The sequence below is a fragment of the Chelonoidis abingdonii genome, chromosome 21, assembly GCF_003597395.2.
Source record: "Chelonoidis abingdonii isolate Lonesome George chromosome 21, CheloAbing_2.0, whole genome shotgun sequence".
In the NCBI taxonomy this organism is placed as follows: Eukaryota; Metazoa; Chordata; order Testudines; family Testudinidae; genus Chelonoidis; species Chelonoidis abingdonii.
This window is the reverse complement of record NC_133789.1, coordinates 15,593,095-15,609,196: the sequence shown is the minus strand read 5'-3', so window position 1 is coordinate 15,609,196 and position 16,102 is coordinate 15,593,095. Positions and strand designations below refer to the sequence as shown.

Sequence of the window (16,102 nt, the reverse complement as noted above, 5' to 3'; positions counted from 1 at the left end):
CTAAGAGGAGAGAGATTAACTGGCCCGATGGATTCAGCCTAGAAAGCAGAAGTGAGCAGATTTTTGCCTGCAGGGAGCAGCAGGATGGGGAGGGAGGAGGCGGTGGTATGGATGGATGGAGAAGCCCCCCGTAGCGAGGCACCCTGAGTTCTGTCTCCTCTCCATGCCGCTTGCTCTCGCCCCTTCCTCGGAAGGAATGAGCCGAGTCATCACACTGCCGAAACCTGACTCCTTCAGTGATCCCTGGCGGCAGCTGGAGGAGCAGTCAATCTCCAGCAGGGTGGGGGGGCCACTCTGCCTGGAAGCGGATCAGAGCCCCTCTCTAAAGTTATAGCCCGTCCCAGGAGTCACAGCCGGGCTCTGCCTGGGGGCAGGGGCACAGCCATGGTGCCCAGGGGCAGCTCCCACCTGCAGGCTCTCAGGGAAGAAACAGAGCCATCCCAAGCATGCAGGATGGAGCGGAATGGGGCTGGCTGTAGGGTAGCAGCCCAGGGAGCTGCTGGCTCTGCAGACGTTTCTGAGTGAGATCAGCAGGCAGTTGGTCTCCAGGATAGCCCTTCCATGCCCACCAGCCCAGTGGCAGGAGAGCGGCTGCCTTGGTCAGCCATTGAATCTGTTGGTAACTGTGCCGTGGTGTGTGATTGCCAGGGAAACCATCCCCTTCTCCCACAGCAGGAGGTAGGGCCAGGACACCCTCTGAGCAGGCAAGCTGGTAAGGGAAGGACCCAGAGAGGTGCCAAGAAAGGAGGAGGAGGAGAAGCAGAGACTCTCAGGGCTGAAGACACAGGAGGTAACCTAGCAGCCACGTGCTCCTTCTGACACAAGGACCTGAGCCAAACCCTAAGTCCAGCCCATCCTTGGGACAGAATAATAGGAGCTGCTTGAAAATACAGAGGGGTTAGGCCAGGGTTCGAATCCGCTGGTCTGAGCCACCCCGTTGGGCAACGTTCTCAGTGTCTCTCCTCAGTGGGCTGCAGTGCCATGGGAAGATGCAGCCAGGCGTGGGATGTGCAGCCCTGTGCTGCCTCAGCTGCAGACTTGCCCCTGGGAAGCAGATGCGGTGCTGAAATGCCTGGTGCTGTCAGCAGGAGGCGCTCTTGGGTTAGCTTAGCTCGTAGAAATGGCCCAGCTGCATTTCTGCTGACTTGGAGAGGCTTCGGGCTTCAGGCCTCAAGCAGCCTCTCTTCTTGCAGCTGCAATTTCTGCCCCTGCCACTCATTGCAGGCATAGATACTAGCACCATTGTTAAATGCCTGGCTCTCTGCTCAGTGAGCACAGGAGGTAGCTGGAGGTCTGTCCTCTACCATCTGCACCTGCTGTTCACTGAGGGGGCAATTGCTGTTGCTGCTCAAAATGGAGGCCATCTCTGAGTGTGAGGGCAAAATCTGTGTCATGGCCAAAGCCCATGGCTGGTCACCAAGGCATCTGTGCAAGGACAGCAGCTGCCTCCTCCCCGGCAGAACTCCCCATTTCTGGCAGGAGGCCAGAGCTCTGGGGCTGGGGATCAGGATTGCCAGGAAATTTGCCACAGCCAATAATGAAGCAAAAGAAGAGTGAAAATGATCCCTCTGACTGGCTCCTAGGGCCTCTCTCCTAGGGAGGCCATGCAGCCTATGGATTACTGCAGCCACGGAGAGCCTGGGCTCTCTTCTGAGTCCCTGTGAGACTGCACGATTCCCTCGTGCCGCTCAGTCAGAGAGACAATACAGGAACCTGAGTGAGGGAGCTAAATGGGCATCAGCTAACCTCTAGTTACTGGGGTTAGGAATAACTTTTCCTAGGGGCAGGTTATCCCACACCTTTCTTTGCAGCATCTGGTGCTGATCACTCTCAGAAGTGGGGCGCTGGATTCCATAGTTCCTGGTGTAAACCAGCCTGGCAGTCCTTGTGTGGCTCCCTGAAAAGCTGATGTATAAAAGTATTGCTCAGGCAGGAGTGAAATCAGGAAGACCAGATCACACCCGGAGTTCCAGCTAGCAAGGATGTTAAGAGTAACAAGAAGGATTTCTTCAGGCATGTTAGCAACAAGAAGATGGTCAAGGAAAGTGTAGGCCCCTTACTGAAAGAGGGAGGCAACCTAGTGACAGAGGATGTGGAAAAAGCTAATGTACTCAATGCTTTTTTTGCCTCTGTTTTCATGAACAAGGTCAGCTCTGAGACTGCTGCACTGGGCAGCAAAGCATGGGGAGGAAGTGACCAGCCCTCTGTGGAGAAAGAAGTGGTTCAAGACTATTTAGAAAAGCTGGACAAGCACAAGTCCACGGAGCTGGATGCACTGCATCCAAGGATGCTAAAGGAGTTGGCGGATGTGATTGCAGAGCCATTGGTCATTATCTTTGAAAACTCATGGTGATGGGGGGAGGTCCTGGATGACTGGAGAAAGGCTACTGTAGTGCCCATCTTTAAAAAAGGGAAGGAGGAGGATCCGGGGAACTACAGGCCAATCAACTTCACCTCAGTCCCTGGAAAAATCATGGAGAAGGTCCTCAAGGAATCAATTCTGAAGCACTTAGAGGAGAGGAGAGTGATCAGGAACAGTTAGCATGGATCCACCAAGGGCAAATCATGCCTGACTAACCTAATTGCCTTCTATGACGAGACAACTGGGTCTGTGGATGAGGGAAAAGTAGTGGATGTGTTATTCCTTGACTGTTGCAAAGCTTTTGATACGGTCTCCCACAGTATTCTTGCCAGCAGGTTAAAGTATGGGCTGGATGAATGGACCATAAGGTGGATAGAAAGCTGGCTAGCTCGAGGCGACATGTATGGGGGGAATGCGGAGTAATGTGCCCCACTAGATTGCTCAGCCACATGTGGCCAGGCCCTCTCTCTGCTTGGCAGCGGAGCAATGGAGCTGTGAGCTGCACTGGGCAGGGAGAGGCAGAGGCAGGAGGAACAGCTGAAAGCTGCAGGGAGGGGCCACTGCTTTCTAGGATGGGGTGGTGTGCTGACTGGGGTGTGTGTGTGTGAGACTCAAGCTGTTTTGGGCTTGTGCCCCCCCACAATCAGCAGGCATGGGTGTCTCTGCTCCTGGGAGTGCGTTTGAGTGGCTGTAGCAAAATAATCCAGTGTCCTATACAATTTAAACATGAAATAGTAAGAAAGGAAAACAGGAAAATACTCTGATTTTGCCCTGTTTTGAATCCCCGCTTTTACAGTCACCACATTTAGACTAAACAGCGATTAGTGCCTATCTGAGATTATTTAATTTTCTTACAGTGCAAAACTAATTCCATTTTAAAAGCAACGTTTGGCAATGATCATCGATACTGTCTGGAGAAAAATGAAATCCTCCCAAGCCTGTGTCAGTGTCCAGGCCAAGGGCAGTCATGCCTAGCAACAGTCAGGCCTAATGGTCAAAGCAGGAGCTGAAAGCCAGAAATCAGAGCCCAGGCTCAGCGCTGGAGTCAGGGTTCATCTACACTCCAATAACAGACCCACGGCACAGCCAGGGCTGGTGCAGGGCAGTTGACTCAGGCTCACAGAGCTGATGCTGCGGGACTATGAAATTACAGTGTAGATGTTGGGGCTTGGGTTGGAGCTGGGGTTCTGAGACCCTGCGAGGGGGAGGGTCTCAGAGCCCCAGCTCCATCNTAGGTTGGATATTAGGAAAAACTTTTTCACTAGGAGGCTGGTGAAGCACTGGAATGAGTTCCCTAGGGAGGTGGTGGAATCTCCTTCCTTAGAGGTTTTTAAGGTCAGGCTTGACAGAGCCTTGGCTGGAATAATTTAATTGGGGACTGGTCCTGCTTTGAGCAGGGGGTTGGACTAGATGACCTCCTGAGGTCCCTTCCAACCCTGATATTCTATGATTATATGATTCTCTGGGCTGAGCTTCCCTGGGGAAATACACCACACACACCCATGTAGCCAGGTGTGAGTTGGGTCCGAGGCAGGTGTGTTCTGTGACTGAGTTTCTAGGCATCCATCAGACAAGCAAAGAGCATTTAGCATTCTGAGAGGTCACCTCTTTGGGTCCCGTTTCATTCCCTGCTGCTGTTTGGACTGGTCCTAATGCAGGAACCTGCAACGCAGCCTGGAGAAGTCAACCCTTCCCCCCTCTGTACCTGCCCTGGGGCTGATCTTGGCTTTCCTTCATCCATTGACCAGGCACTTTCTTGGGGGTGCTCCCTCTGTCTGCTCTGTGCAGGACATGTTGAGCCCGTGCATGGGCAGGGCATGTTCTGCCCTGGGAGGTATGTACATTTCAGCCTTAGCCCTTCTGACTGTTAATCCCCATGCTGCCATGTACTGCTGGGGGGACAGCACTCCCAGTGCAGCCCCCTAGCACTGTCTGATTGATAAAAGCAGGGGACACAATACACACTGCCCCACCCTGTCCCAGCCCCTCACATACACACAGGGCAGGTTCCAAGCAGAGCATCTTCCAGGTCATATATCACGCACCCCAGGCAAAGGTCAGGGAGTAGAGAAGAGAGGAGGTGAGCAGGGAACCTGTGAGAGGTGATTTCAAAGGGGAATGGAATGGGGATGGGGAGCAGGTCAGGAACAGAGGGAGGAGATAGCTCTGCCTCTAGGTCAAAGGGGAAGAGCAAGAGGCATGTAGCAGGACCAAAGCAAAGCAGGTAGAGAGGCAGGGAGGGTTGGTTTCTCCAGGCTGCATCAGGATTGGTGCAAACAGCAGCAGGGAATGAAAATGGGACACAAAGAGGCGAGTTCTCAAAATGTGAAATGCTCTTTGCTTGTCTGATGATTACAAAGAGCCTGTGATGTGCACTGGCCTGAGGAGAGGAAGGCAGAGTGATGATACAAGGGATGCATTCAGAGAGAGGCTGGCAGCAGTTTCCATTCTAGCCCCAGTCTCAGGATTAAGGGCAGCTGGACACATCTGACTGTAGGGATGTCTGCAATCAGCCATAGGAGTGGCCAAGATGCAGTGAGCAGGGCTCCAAAGGCTCCTTGCAAGAAAGAAAGGCCATTGATTGTTATTACAGTATCTTTGAAAGGCTGTCTGCAGGCTCACCAAATTATAGGCTCCATTCCTACCCAGGTCACCTCACCCAGCTCTACAATGCAGCCACCTCTGGGGAGGAATGCAGCAACATAATGGTACAAGTACCCCACAGAACGTATCTTAAGGACAGGATGTGGAGGAGAATAGAACAGCAGTTAAAGTGACAGGGGAATTCAGGTAGCTGGATGTGACCTCTCATGTTAGAATTTAGCCAGGACATGAGGTTTAATAACAACTCTGTTCAATGCAAGTGTTTGCATCTGCATGGGTGACAGCCTATGCCATATACACAGGCTGGAGAGCACAGTATCAGCGGGTGTCAGAAGTAAGAAGGACATCACTGTCTGGCCTTGGGGAGAATTGTGCAGCAAATCCTAGAGACAGGTGGCTCTCTGGGGTGCTGTGTTCCTGATGCCACCTGGGAAGGGATGTCTGTGTACTCATCCTCTACTTCCCATGCCCCTGCCTTGGGGGTTCCTGGGCCCTCTTTCCCTTTCCCTGGTGGTCCCCCTGGCTCCCCATCTCTGGTTCCTCAAGGGGTAAATGAGACGAAACTAAGAACGTGGAGGTTGGAAAGACCAGGGGAGCTCCAGTGGTGAGAGCTCTGGGACAGTAAAGTATCTGCCCAGGGACATGGGCGGGACATGAGGCGATCTTGGCCTGGGTATCGGCCTGAATCACAGCACAGTGATCCAGACCCAGACTTCCCCACAGTTTGGGAGGGGTCTGTGCTCAGGCCCCACCTGAGTGGAATCCATATCACCTGGGCTGAGCAAGGCACTGGCCACCACTGGTGGGAAGAGTCCTTGCCCTAGCCTCCAGGGATGGACTAGCAGAGTTAACCGGCTTGTCCCCCGCTAGTTTCAGTGATGCTCCACCACAGCACAGATCCTCCAGCACTGCTGAGGCCAGCAGAGAAATGCCAGTCCCTCTCCACCTCATTGTGTGCCCAGGTGCAGCTGTTGTGGATTTCACGGAGGCCCTAGTTTATAAAGGAGCAGCCCGAGCCAGTGTGGGGCGATCCTTACATGCTCTGCAGCTGCTAGACCAAGGGACTTTCTTCCCTCTCTCTGATTACCACAGCTTTTTTGGGCTTTTCAAACTGGCGTCTTCATAGCCACAAAGGCAAATTCCCAGCATGGTCACTGGTACATTAAAAGCAACAGTGTCTCTAGCTACCCAGCCATCTCCAGACCCACCATCAGGGAAATGAAAGGGCAGGTGGGGCAATTTCAGAAGCTGAGCCAGACCCCTGGTGCCTGCTGCTAGCTGTCACGGAGCCATGCAAGGTCTGTTTTCTTCTTTCTATTGTTCCCTGTGAAGCGGTCCCTCCAGGAGCATTGCTATTATTGTTCTCAGCCGCTTTGAAATCCCCTGCAATCTGTTGGCATCTTTCTTCTAGCACCTGCTTTCAATGCCCTGAGGACGGAATCGCAGGAATTCAACTGCATGAAAACATCACGTTACAGAGGGAAGCATCCCAGCTTCCCACAACTGGTCTACGCCCTGGGTGGGGTCCAGAGCTGCAGCCGGCTGAAATGGCTCTTTTATTATCCCTTCAGGAATTCACACAGATGCCTGGGTGTGAATTCCCCATATGGCAGGATTCGGCACAGGCCTGGGATGGGGCTGTGCTGTGGCTGCCTCTGGGTGTGACCTTGCACTCCATATGATTTTATGAAAATATGCTAATAAGTGTGAATATAATGTAACTGGAATATGCTTCATGCAAAAGGTCTCTTGTAAGTTATCATTACAAAGCTTATAATCTACTGAGTCTGCTCATCCTATTTGTATAAATGTATCGTTCTTGTATCTCAAACTAGAAAAATAAAATATAACTCTGAGGTCCTAATGGTGGTTTGGAATCTTGATGGTTCCCATTAACCAGGATAATTGACTGTAGAGGGCTCTGTTTATTTGCAAGCCTTCCTGTGAGTCAGGCCAAGAAGAACGCACACTTGGGGTCTCACAGAACATGTGACCATATCAGCTGGTATTGGAATCCATCTTAAACCTGGGGCTTTTCCATTTAGAAGGAGGGGTGGGGACCCAGAGAGACAAAAGAATCCCACCTTGTGCCACAGCTATATAAGGGGATGGAACAGAACAAAGAAGGAGTGATGCTAGAGCTTGTTTACACCTGGAGTTATTTCAGTATAGCTACTGTTCTTGACTTTCACACCCAACCTTAATCCGAATTAACTTTCAAGTATCAATGAGCCTCTGCTCCAGAAGGCAGCCTGGAGCCCAGAAGGCATTTCAGGCTGGTTCTGGAGGGGGAGAATGCATTGATAAGGATGAGCAGAAGGAGATGAGTGGGCCCCGCGCTGGCCAGTTAAACCTCCTGTCCAAAGCCCTCCCCGAGATAGCTTTGTGTAGGCTGGTCTAACCGGGGAATCTTCTCTCAGGTCCAGCAACCTGCCAGCCACGATCCACGGTGCGCTTCTACCCTCCTAACTGCTTCTGCGGAATGTATGGCTGAGAACAGACGCGCTCAGCGCTAGAGAATCCTCAGCTGGGCAGGTCGGGGGGAGGGGCGTGTGCCAGTGAGAAGGTTCAAGGAAAAGTCCTGCCTCAAACAGTGCCAGAGGTAAAATAGAGTTTGTGCAGAGGGGTAAGCTCCTCCCCACCCTGCATTGTGAAGCCGTGTTTAACTATTTCCAGGGTGTCCAGTGATGAATTATCCAAGGGCGGAGGCCTAGTTGCTGTTGTTGGCCAAAGGTCATCCATCAGTTTGGAGGGTGGGACTCTGGGCTGCAGGGGGCAGAGCCGGCTGGGGCAGCTCACAGCAGGTTCTTGTTGCTGTATATTTGAATAAAGACAAAGTCTTTATTCAGCGTGCAACAGGGCAAGTGCTACGTGCCTCTGTGAGAAAAACAAGCTGCCACTTGCTCTGCTTGAGGCTGTATTGCTCCCGTGGCTGTTGAGCTGGTGAAACCTGCTGCTCTGGCTGTCTCACATTGGTCCTGCAGTCCATGTGGTTATTATTACAGGGGTAGCTGGTACCTGGGCTGCTTAACACTTCCCAGCATAAAGGATTCTTGCACCTTTTTCTTTGAGATGCTTTCCTACCTCCTTTGTTAACAGTAGGACTTTGACATTTGGCAACCGGGATGCCCTTGGGCTAGGAATGTGTCTTTTCTTTGTCCCAGGAAATTCCATTCTGGTTTTGCTGAGATCTAAACAGTTAATCATCACTTCCCTTCTCTCACTTGGGTTACTTGGAAAATGTTGGCAGACTGACAAAATGATAAGGAAGCTCAAACATTCAGATGTCCTGGGCACAGCAGCCACTGTCCTGGAAGCAGCTGGAAGCTGCCAGGCTAGCCATAGTGCTGTGCAGGAGGGAGAGAATCAGGCTGCTCCCTGAGGCCTGGTACATTGCTCCAGTGGCCCATACTGCAGACGTGGGGCAGGAACTTTGCCAGCCTCCTTTCAGTAAATGCCACAGCCCTGGAATCAGCATCAACCGTCTCCCACTTCCAGCTGATGCTGTGTAGTAGCATTCTGAGCGGTGGTGCTGAGTTCAGGGTTCAGACCCTCTTCACGAAGCACAAGGGGTCAGTTCTCACTTGCACATCCCAGAATAGATCTTGAATTCTTTCCCCCCAAAGGAAAAAGTTACGTACAAAAAAAAAATCGATGTTAAAAGTTCATTATTCAAGGTGCAGTGTCTAGCGCTTGTAAGTTAGGAAACAACCAACGTATATTTGGCAGTGGCCCATGCAACCTTGTGTGTGTGTGTCATGGGACAGTCAATAATTACATGATGCATCAGAGAAGCAAGTTAGCCTGGTGCTGGGCGTTAAGCCGCCCCCCCCCAGCAATGGCTGAAGAAGGGAGGTGCAAGTTGCAGTGAGGGATGAATCTGGGGTCTTCTAGGGAATTGTGATGGTAACTAGCCCAGTCTGAAGCCCCAGGGGGAGTGGTGGAATCATTGCACTGCTGCTCCCCTCTCATTATTGCATTCCCCAGTCTAGAACAGGGGGACATGGCCCTGTTTTTTTCTGTAGCCCACAGGTGAGTGTGTCCCCTTCTGTGCACAGGTGTGAGTCTGTGACTGACCCACCATAGCAGCCTGGGTCCTTTAGCTCATGTGCCAAGCTCTAGGGAGCACTGGTGTCCACCAAGCTGACTCTTGTCACACGGGGGTGAGGGATACGTACCATTCACATGCACTCAGCCTTCTGCTAGATTTCTTGGCCTCAGCTGAGATGAATCCCTACCGCTGGAGAGGCTGAAGAAGCAAAAAAGGGGCTGGGGTCCTGTTGTGGAGGGCATGCTGCCCAGGACTTCCCCCCGGCCTCCCCTTCCCACCTGTCTGCCCCAGAACTGTGCCAGGGAAGTGCAACTAGATGGAGTCTGGCTGGCTGCCAGCGCGCATCTGACTGGAAGGGGGACCTGCAAAGGGAAGTGAAGGGATCCATGCCCTTTGTGCCCTTTAGAGTGGATAACGGGAGCCTGAGAGGATTCTTTTCTTGTGGCGTGTTACACTGGACATTGGCTAGCTGGCCCAGTGATGCTAGTCAGGGACTTGAGAAATTGGGCTTCAGTCCCATGCTCCACCATAGACTGTGTGACCTGGGATGTCATGTGGTCTTTCCATGCCTTAGTTCCCCCCTTGTACCATGGAATCATGTGTCTGCATTTCACAGGGCTTTTCTGAGGATAAATACATTAAAGATTGGGAGGTGCTCAAGTTCTACAGTGACAAGATGTGGAGAAGTCCCATGGAGAGATAGGTCTGGTCTGGCCTGGGGGAACTTATGGAGCTTGTGACATCAGAGATGTAGAACGCGATGATCCCAAGACGGGATGTGACATTATTGTTGACTCCAGTGGATGGGGAGAGAGCTCCTGGGTAAGGGGTTGGCTCTGCTCCTTCAGTGAAGATATGAGAGAGCTCCCAATCCACACCTCTGAGCCATCCCAAAAGTTCTTCAGCAAAGAAAAGGGACAACAACACTTGACATTCCTGCTCTCCGTAAGGAAGCCATGGGTATAAAGAACCCTCTCTTTAGCCTTTTACAGAACTATAAAGGCCTGAAAGGGAACAGCCCCAGTTTTGTCCTTCGCAGGCCACCTTCAAGAGCCATCCACCGCTCTTCCCAGCAGGGGTAGTGCCACAGGGAAGGAAGGATGGGGACTTGTGCTGCTTCCAGGGATATTTCCATGGCCCAGAGTCACCTAAGCATGTGCATAATTCTCAGTGCAGTCATTGCAGTTACACACATGCTTAAGCCCTTTGCTGAATTGGAGTCTATGAACTTCCCCATTTGAGGCTAGTTCATGGGACTGGAAAAGCCCCAGAGAGGGAGGGAAGATGGACCCAGGGCATCACAGAGCATCAGCTGGGAGGAGAATATCCAACTCTTTTCAGGGTGCCAGAGAGACCCAACCAACCAGCTGCCAGAAGGCAAGGTCCTCAAGTCATGACATGCTCTCTTCCTACAAAGAGCCAGACTGGACACAGGACTCAGTGACCACCAGATACTGCCCCCTTCTGCCAGTGGGCCTCTTGTGTGTCCCCCACCTTCTCAGGCACATGTATTTTCTGGGAGAAGACCACTTGCTATCGAACCAGATGGCTCCCAAGTCAATAGCTCAACCAGACCACGCCCTGGTATTGTATCTGGTTTGGTGAAAACAGAGCCAGCTTCAGAAAAGCCTGTGTGAGGGTTCACAAGAGGGTTTTGGGTGCACACTCCATGGCACTTCTAAGGGGCTTGATTTTCAGAGGGTGGGTACTTGGCACCTTCTGAAGATCAGTTGGGAACTAGCATGCAAGACTCACCACCACGGCGCATCCCGCTGGTCATGCTGGGAATTAGCTCTCTTGGACCACCAGGGTGCCTTTTACTACCACGTCTCACTCGCCATTACTTCCACTTCCTCCACCGTCTCCACCACCTGGACCCACGTCGCTCCCAGACCGCGGTGTCCTCTTTGCCCCAGCCTGCTGTCTCCATCCTTTCTGGGGACAGGCTGCCCTCAGCTTCTTCCACTTGCCTCAGCAGCCAACTGCAGTCTCAAGTCTAGACCCTGGCTTCAGGGGCAAACTGCAGTATGGATTTAGGCCACTTTCCTCATTAGCAAGTAGCCATAGGGTGTGGGGGGAGATCCAGGCCCACTCGCTACTCTAGGTCCCAGCCCAGAGACCTTATAGCTGGCAGCCACTTACTGCCCCGCCTCCTATTCCCACTGCCTACTTTCCCTGGGCCACTTCCCCCATAGTCCTAGCACCTTCCCTGCCCTTGCTTCAGGGCCTCAGTCTGGCCATGGTCAGCCAAGAGCTCCCCTATTGCTCCACTATCGTGCCCAGCACTGCAGGATCTCCAGTGCTCCTCGGCAGACAGTCCTTCCCCCTTTGCTCTCCAGGAAGAGACTCCCTTTGCCCTGCTTGCAGCCCTTTATATATGGGCTGCTCCAGCAAGCCTTCTCTTGATTGGCTCTCCCAGTGAGCCCTTTTCTGATTGACAGGGTTCTGCACAGCCTCTCTAAGGCTGTCTTAACCCTTCTGCCCTGTGTGGGGCAGCCGCCCCACCATAGACACCCAGAAAAGGGCTGTGGTGCTGGAAAAGATCTGGGGGTTACAGTGGATCGCAAATTGAATACAAGTCAACAGTGTGATGCACTTGCAAAAAAGGCTAATATCATTCTGTGGTGTCTTAACAGAAGTGTTATCTGTAAGACCCGGGAGGGAATTCTCCTGCTCTGCTCAGCACTGGTGTTGCTTCAGCTGGAGTATTGTGTCCAGTTCTGGGGGCCACACTTAACAAAAAATGTGGATAAACTGGAGAGAGTCCAGAGAGCAATAAAAATGATCAAAGTTTTAGATCTGACCTAGTATGACCTAGGAGGGAAAAATTTGGCATGTTTGAGAGAGAGACCTGAGAACAGTCTTCAGATGTGTTAAGGGCTGTTACAAAGAGGAGGGTGATTAATTATTCTCCATCTCCACTGAAGGCAGCACAAGCAGCAATTGGTTTAATCTGCAGGAAGGGAGATTCAGGTGAGATACTGGAAACAACTTTGTGACTCTCAGGGTGGTTAAGCTCTGGAACAGGCTCTGGAGGTTGTGGTGTCCCCATCACTGGTAGTTTTTAAGAACAGGCTGTCAGGGATGGTCTAAGTTTAGTTGCTCCTGCCTCAGCTCAGGGGGCTGGACTAGCTGCCCTCTCAAGGTCCCTTCCAGCCCCACATTTCTCTGATTCTATGAAACCAAAGCTAAAATGGAAATTTGGTAGCAATTCATAAGAACATCCTGGGTCAGACCAAAGGTCCATCTAGCCCAGTATTCTGTCTTCCAACAGTGGCCAGTGCCAGGTGCCCCAGAGGGAATGAACAGGACAGGGAATCATCAAGTGATCCATCTCCTGTCGCTCTTTCCCAGTTTCTGGCAAACAGAGGCTAGGGACACCATTCCTGCCCATCTTGGCTAATAGCCATTGATGGACCTATCCTCCATGAATTTATCTAGTTCTTTTTTTAAACCAGTTATGGTCTTGGCCTTCACAACATCCTCTGGCAAGGAGTTCCACAGGTTGACTGTGTGTTGTATCAAGAAATACTTCCTTTTATTTGTTTTAAACCTGCTGCCTATTAATTTCATTTGGTGACCCCCTAGTTCTTGTGTTATGAGAAGTAGTAAACAACACTTCCTTAACTACTTTCTCTACACCAGTCATGATTTTATAGCCCTCAGTCATATCTCTCCTTAGCTGTCTCTTTACCAAGCTGAAAGTTTTATTAATCTCTCCTCATACAGAAGCTGTTCCATACCCCTAATCATTTTTGTTGTTCTTTTCTGAACCTTTTCCAATTCCAATATATATTTTTTGAGATGGGGTGACCACATCTGCGCGCAGTATTCAAGATGTGGGCGTGCCATGGATTTATATAGAGGCAACATGATATTTTCTGTCCTATTTTCTATTCCCTTCTCAATTATTCCCAGCATTCTGTTCGCCACTGCACACTAAGTGGATGTTTTCAGAGAACTATCCACAATGACTCCAAGATCTCTTTCTTGAGTGTTAACAGCTAATTTAGACTCCATAATTCATAGCCATTAGACAGTCACTGGAGCCAGGTGCAGGGATGACATTTAGCCTAGTGGGTCACACACTGACCTAGCAGGGGGCAGATCTAAGTTCAAGTCCCTGCACCAGTGACTAATTATTTATAAAAAGTGAAACAGCTTCACAAGGGGAGATTGAGATAAACCTGGTGCAGCCTCTGCCATGCCCAGGACACCCACCAGCAATGGGAGAGAGCTGTGTTCAAACCCCTTCCCCTTATCATGCCAACAGGAGAACTGAGGTCCCTCACTCAAAGCCAGATTAACACCAACACAAACATGGCACGTGTCCTGGTTTGGCTTTTCTAACCCATGCAGGTCTGCATGCAAAATGAAAGACCATCACTCACTGACATTCCAACAATTTCAGTCACAGGCCGGGGGGCACCCAAGCCATGCTCCAGCCCCTTTTAAGCGCCAAGTCACAGCACTGCTCAGGTTTGGCCCAGTTGCCCTGCCATCATGATGGGGTAGCATCTGGGCCAAACGTGAGTGAGTGGCATGGTGACCTGGTGTGCGGGGTGGCAGCACTGCTCAGGTTTGTTCATAGAATCATAGAATATCAGGGTTGGAAGGGACCTCAGGAGGTCATCTAGTCCAACCCCCTGCTTAGAGCAGTACCAAGCCCCAACTAAATCATCCCAGATAGGGCTTTGTCAAGCCTGACCTTAAAATCCTCTAAGGAAGGAACTTCCACCACTTCCCTAGGTAACCCATTCCAGTGCTTCACCACCCTCCTAGTGAAAAGGTTTTTCCTAATGTAACCCTTTTGCCCCTCTGAGTTGGCAGCAACAAGGGCCGGGTTCAGTATCCAGGGGTTCCGTTTCAATAACACAATGCATAACTGGCTCGAGCCCCCACCCAGTGACCTGGGACACTTACATACCACACCCCCCGGGCGCCTCTAGGAGGCAATACTTCCCCCCTCGAAGCACGGAGTCCCTGAGTGTAGCAAAATCCTTTTAATAAAGGAAAGGAAAACAATGTGCATCCCACCATTGGAGAAACACCACAAACGGGATTATAACACAAACCATAAGCAAAAACCCACCTCCAAGTACTTTTGGCAATGTCCTTTCCCCCTTGGGGTCTTAAGCCCAATCACCCCAAAGTCCAACAACCCAAAAGTCTCTGGTCAGTGCCACCCCAGAATTCAAGAGTTTATCTGCAGAGTTTTACCCCCCCAGCCCGGGGGGAAATGGGGGGGAAGCCCACACAGGGTGTTAAGGGGCACCTTACATGGGCCAAGGCCAACTGCTCTGCCTCTCCGTGGAGTTCTGCTGCAGCCTTCACCACAACCAGCTCCACCACACCAGCTGTGCCACTCCTCCAGCCATCCCTGGAAATCGCTTCACTCCGCTCACTGTTCCATGGGCTGCTCCAACACGCTGCAACTGCTCCACTCTGCCAGCCACTTAATGATAGGTCTTCAGGCTCCCCCACTAGTTAACACAGCACTCGGTGATCTCAGCTCTTTCAGTGATTTCAGCTTTTAGTAACAGAGCCCTGGTACCGGTGCATCATTGTCCCAACATGAATTCAGCTCAGCAGTCTCTAGATAGACTCCTAATGGAATCAAAATTAGTTCTACTCTTTTACAGTGGAGAAAGAAGGATGTGCAATTGGTGTTCCAGGCCCATAGCATCAACTACACACCAGTCCCCAACCTCTTTCAAATCACTGGGTTTTGGAACCCATGTCCCTTGTCTAGCAAGTGTCACTTAATTTATATTGAGACATCTCTGTCATAAAGCAGTCTCGTAGTTCCTCATTCACATAATCAGGTGGCAACACTTTATTTATTCTGCCCCAATAACAAAGAAATTGGGGATCCCAGATCTGTCAAAATAACCATCCCAGGCTACCTTGGAGTATGCTGGGTGTGCCCATGCAAATATCTGAGATTTCACACTTCCTGAAATTCTTTCCACACTTCCCACAGTTCACCACCAGATGTCAGGGTAGAGCTGATCCTGACTTTGCTTACACTAATATCCAACCTAAGCCTCCCCCACTGCAATTTGAGATTATTACTCCTTGTTCTGTCATCTGCAATCACTGAGAACAGTCTAGATCCAACCTCTTTGGAACCCCCTTTCAGGTAGTTGAAAGCAGCTCTCAAATCCCTCCTCATTCTTTTCTTCTGCAAACTAAACAATCTCAGTTCCCTCAGCCTCTCCTCATAAAATATATGTTCCAGCCCCCTAATAATTTTTGTTGCCCTCCACTGGACTCTTTCCAAATTTTCCACATCCTTCTTGTAGAGTGGGGCCCAAAACTGGACACAGTGCTCCAGATGAGGCCTCACCAATGTTGAGTAGAGGGGAATGATCATGTCCCTCGATCTACTGGCAATACTCCTACTTATACAGCCTAAAATGCCATTAGCCTTCTTGGCAACAAGGGCACACTGTTGACTCATACCCAGCTTCTCATCCACTGTAACCCCTAGGTCCTTTTCTGCAGAGCTGTTGCCTAGCCATTCAGTCCCTGGTCTGTAGCAGTGCATGGGATTTTGTTTGTTGTTTTACATAGGGGAAGGTAGGGGCCCAGCAGTGAATGCTTGCCTGGAGTCCCAAGATGAGGTAATTCGGCTCTGCCCTAACCACCGGGCTAATAGTTATAATGGGGGCTGCCACTTCCAGCTCAAGAATTTAGACTGCCATTGCTTTTGTCAAAATGTCCGAAATCTAAATGAACTATTTCGAGTTGGGTCAAACCAAAATGTTTCATTTTGACCCATCGTGATATTTTTTCAACATCTTGATTAGCTGAACATTTAAAAAAAAATAAATAAAAAAAAATCAGTTCAGCCTGGCACCAGAGTTAATTTCTTCGATTTTGGAGTTGCCAGTGAGCTGAAAAATCCATTATTTGTCTGGTTCTAGTGTACAGGATTGATACAAACTTGATCCATGGATGCTTTACTGCAAAACTACATCTTATGTCCTCCAGTGTCCTCCAGTTATCCTGGTGCATCCATATGTGGCTTGGGACAAAATTTTCAAAGCCACCTCCATGATTTAGAAGCCTGTGTTCCATTG

The 16,102-nt window shown here is 50.7% G+C and overlaps 1 protein-coding gene across 1 annotated transcript in view; it reads left to right on the top strand.

Annotated features, from left to right (window-relative positions):
- The window catches only part of SCN4A (sodium voltage-gated channel alpha subunit 4), a 170,352-nt gene that overhangs the window by 29,441 nt on the left and 124,809 nt on the right, over window positions 1–16,102 (top strand). The gene's annotated exons all lie outside the window — the stretch shown is intronic.